General features: G+C 39.7%; 1 pseudogene; it reads left to right on the forward strand.

Annotated features, from left to right (window-relative positions):
• LOC113405343 overlaps positions 1–4,087 on the forward strand; it is a 19,155-nt pseudogene extending 15,068 nt beyond the window's left edge.
• The last annotated feature ends 843 nt before the right edge of the window (positions 4,088–4,930 follow it).

The following is a 4,930-nucleotide window of genomic DNA, read 5'->3' on the forward strand; positions in this document are numbered from 1 at the left end:
GGGGGGGCGGTCAATCAGCTGTCTCTTTGCCCCCAGGCCAATGTGGGCAACTGCATCCCCAAAGTCACACCCCTTTTGGCAGGGGGTTGGTGCAGCCCAAGACGGCCACTCCCGTCGGCCAGGTTTAAGGCAAGGGGAAGGGGGGGACCCAGGCCCGCCCACTACTCTGGGTCCCAACCCAGGGACCCTCTAGTGGCAGCCGTTCTGCCCTCCTTCTCTCCCTTCGTCTGTCCACGTCCCTGGGCCGCTTCCCCTTCCGCCCCTCGCACCGGCTAGGCCCTTCCCCTCAGGGCCTGCAGCCTGGCAGACACCTGGCTGGAGTTCCCTTCTGCTCCCCCGGGCCTGCCCAGCACTGCGCTGTCCCAGGTGCTAGTCTCCCACCCTGGAGACAGACCTTACCCTGTCAAAGGCCTGGGACAGACTGACTGCTCCCTCACTGGGCAGCCTTTTTATAGGGCTGAGCTTGGCCCTGATTGGCTGCCTCCAATCTGGGCTCTTATTGGCTCCCAATAAGCCCCTCTCTAATTGGCTCCCTGTCTGCGTAGGTGCACTGGCCTGCCGCAGCCCACGCTCTCAGGGAGTGGGGCATTCCGCCCCACTGCAACATCCAACCAGAATCTGGCCTTTGGAGTTTAAAAGAGACAAGAGACAAGGAAAGAAGAGGGAAAGAAGATGAGCAAAAAATGGTAGTCAATACTGTAAATTTACTCTTTTATTGGAAGTTTGCTGCAAGTATTTTATATGATAAAATACATCCACAAATAATGATAATATGTGTGTCTGTATGTAGACATTTTCATTTAATTATATATTTTGTAACATCACAAGACACATCCATCTGGCATTTTGTCCTGTCTTCTTACATTTTAAAACTACCTAGAAGAAAAGTGAAGAATTTGCTACCTATCATGAATAAAAAGACTTTTTATCCACAACTCATCTATATCTAAGACTGCAAATGTCCTCTTGGTTTTATTGTTGGTGCTATTGTAACCCACATTTCTTTTTTCTTATTTCATGGTGTCCAGCCGAAAAAAACTTATTGCTGTAACTGCATCTGCTGTTTCTACTTGTTCTCAGACAAGGTGGCAGTAGTACACTTAAATGTTTTTATTTAATTGTCAATGTAATACTTAGGGTGAGCCTACAGGATAGTAGATGATCTCTGATTGTTAGAAGTCCCAATCCCTGTATTGATTTTGTAAGGTATTTCAAATATATATATATATTTTGGGTGTGTGTGTGGGGGGGGGTAAGCTCCGTGTTCTTCATTTTAAAGGAAAATAACACATTTCTAATTAGTGATGTTAGTCTAGTTAGGGTGCATTGTAACTGCTGTGCTGTAACAGTTTGTTTTGGAGTGTTAGTCATAAATAGGAATTTGAAATTATTAACTGTGTGTATGCGTAACTGTCTTATGGTAAGGACTGGTACTAGATTCCTAAGGAGAGAAAGAAAGTGAATCCTAAGTCACCACAAGAGGGAAAGGAGTCAAGGGCATGACCAAACCCCACTGTCTCATTGGCCTTCAGATTTGGAGAGAGCTGCAGAGGGAAGCATTCACCCACTGCAACAGCCTAGGACAGTGTTTCCCAAACTGTGTTCCGCGGAACACTTGTGTTCCGCATGATGTGAATAGGTGTTCCGTGAAAGAATCATAATTTAAAAAAAGGGTCTTTAAATTTTTTTTAATTTTAAATTTGGCATATTTGAAGCGTAGTTTACAACTCTTTTTGAATGACTATAATTTAACATAAAACTCTTTTTCCGGTTATTGATAGATCTCGTATTGAATATCATGGCGTAAAGAGAACGTGGCACGCAAGCATGTTGACGTCTACCCCTTTCGGTCACGTTTCAGTTAGTGACGTCGTACCCCTTCCGCTCGAGGCTGCGCGAACTGTAGTGGTATGCACACACCATTCTCTTTATGCCATGTTGAATATAACATATTCACTCAACATGTTCAAACCTGTGGGTCTTTACTGTGTGTGCGATAAGCACAACTAAACTAGCTTCGCTCAAAACAATATAAATATTTGTGACAAACAAAATTTGACAAAAATCAGTATTTCTAAATATTGTTACTAAACCTAATCACCATGGATTTGTGGCTAAAAGAAGGAACTTTGAAATGAAAAGCAAGTTCTTCTGGTACTCCAACTGTGGCCGAAATAAACGAGCAAAATATTGTGACACTTCAAAGTGAGTCTTTGAAATATCGCAGTCTTTTGTTGCCGAAAAATCTGTTAGTACTAGTGAGTTATCCAAGGTGAAAGAATTTCCACTGAAGTATATCAAAAAACAAGAAGAAGCAGGTGTTAAAAGACCGAAACAAAAGTATGATTAAAGTTATTTGTATTTCAGTTTTATGTGTGTTGGAAATAAAGATGTTCCTGATGCGCAGTGCGTCGTGTGCAACAAAATACTAGCAAACAGTTCATTGGCTCCTGCTAAACTTCATAGGCATTTGGAAACCAAGCATGCTGAATACAAAGACAAAGATAAGTTTTTTCAAGAGGAAGCGTGACTCACTTGGAAATTGTAAACTTTCGATGATTAAAATTGTTAAAACAGACAACAAAAGTGCAACAGAGGCATCTTATCGAGTAAGTTACCGTATAGTGCTTGCCGGAGAAGCTCACACTATTGGAGAAACGCTTATCAAGCCTTGCGCGAAAGGTATTGTAACGTGCATGTTGAGCGAGCAGTCTGGTAAAAAAATTGATGCTGTACAGTTGTCAAATAATACTGCTGCACGCCGTATTAAAGATCTTGCCGATGACATAGAAAAAGAGCTAGTTTGCCGACTGAAAATTTGCCATGAGTATTCATTGCAGCTGGATGAGTCCACTGACGTTTCAGGACTTGCTGTGCTACTAGTATTTGTCCAATATAGATTTAATAATATTATTGAAGAGGACCTGCTCTTATGTGAATCTCTGCAAAGCAACACAACTGGAGAAGAAATATTCAACTGCATCAACAATTTTATCAGAAAGCATGAAATTAGTTGGGAAAAATGTATTGATGTATGTACTGATGGTGCTCGGGCAATGATCGGGAAGATGAAGGGAGCTGTAACGCGAATAAGTGTGGCACCAGAAAGCACTAAGAGCCATTGTGTTCTACACAGACAAGCACTTGCAGTTAAAAAAATACCAGCATATCTGAAAATTGTGCTCGATGAAGCAGTACAAATTATCAATTTTGTCAAATCTCGACCACTTCAATCCAGGTTATTTAAAATTTTGTGTGAGGAAATGGGTAGTCAGCACAAAGCGCTTCTTTTACATACGGAAGTGAGGTGGCTATCCAGAGGAAAAGTGCTTGTGAGGCTTTTTGAGCTTCGTAGTGAATTACTGGTATTCTTCACTTCAGGACAAAAATTTAATGACTGTCTGACAAATTCCTCATGGCTAATGAGACTTGCATATCTTGCAGATATTTTTCAAAATTAAATGAAATTAATCTGTCGCTGCAAGGAAAGAATGTGACCATTTTTACTACAATGGATAAAATTTCGTTGTTAAAAAAGAAACTGGAATTCTGGGCATCTTCTGTAGAACAGAATAACTTTGGCTGCTTCCCCAGTAAATGAATTTCTGACTGAAATAAATTCTACAGTCCAGGAAGAAGTTTCCAGCACCATTTTACAGCACTTACGTGACTTGCAGGCCTCTTTATTAGAATATTTTCCTACAACTACTGATGATAATGCTTGGGTTCGAAATCCATTTGTAATTACAGCCAAACCAGTCGACTTTACTGCGCACGATTATGAAAGCCTAATTGACTTAATTTCTGATTCTGATTTGAAACAAAAGTTTAAGGAGCTTCCGCTGAATAATTTTGGAGCAGCCTAATAGAAGAGTACCCTAATGTGGCTAAATGTGCAGTTCGAGTGCTCCTTCCTTTTGCTACAACTTATTTGTGTGAGACGGGATTTTCGTATTATACTGCAACAAAAACCAAATATAGGAATAGACTTGATGCTGCGCCTGACACGAGGATTCAACTTTCCAGCATTATTCCTAATATTAAGCGAATTTGTGATAGAAAAACGCAGAAACACCAATCCCATTAAATCCAAATTTGTATTTCTGTTTATAAAAATAGATTTTCCTAGTAAAAATCTAATTTGTTTGGTGTTTGTGTATATATAAAAACAGGTTGTTTTTTTTAAGTAGAACACTTTTTAATTTTGACTCTTGCACTTGATTTTTGTACTACTTTATACGCTCTTTCCAGTTAGAAATTGTTAGTTCAAGTTATTTTAAATTTGTATTTTTGCTTTGTTTTATAAAATAAAATATATTTTAGCATAAATAACGCAATTTTTTATTTGAAAACCAAACGACTACAAAATAATATTAGAAGTGTTCCATAATAGGCTAAAAAGTGTTCCGTGGCCAAAAAAGTTTGGGAAACGCTAGTTTATATGGTAAGGAGCCCTGTAGGCCCTGCACTGGAACCAATTAAATGCCTGGTATAGGAGAGTATGGGTGATGGGCAGGTAGTGCCCCACCCTTGTGTTAAAAGTTTAATAAAGTTGCAGCCTGCTGCTTAATTCCATGCATATGTCTATCCTCCTTTTGCTGCTGTGTCCACATCAATTTAATCCACTGCTTGAGACCTATACAGGCAGAAGACTGTATAGTAAGTAGAAGTGATTATATATTTATCTAGGTTTTTTTAAAATATATGTTGTACCAAAAGAGAGAGGGGTGTTTTACAGACAAAGTCCATGCCCCAAGCAGCTCAAAATCTCAAGAGGCAAGATGCAGATAACAGATATAGGGAAGGATGACTAAAATGTTTATGGTTTTGACACATTTTGCTAGTTCCACTTTTATTTGTATTTTTTGGTTTGTTGCTTTTATTTGTGCAAACACTTCACTGAGGGAGCAGTAGCATTTTAATCTCTTCA

This window comes from Terrapene carolina, unplaced genomic scaffold (genome assembly GCF_002925995.2).
Source record: "Terrapene carolina triunguis isolate 2854851 unplaced genomic scaffold, T_m_triunguis-2.0 Scaffold35098, whole genome shotgun sequence".
Lineage (NCBI taxonomy): Eukaryota > Metazoa > Chordata > Testudines > Emydidae > Terrapene > Terrapene triunguis.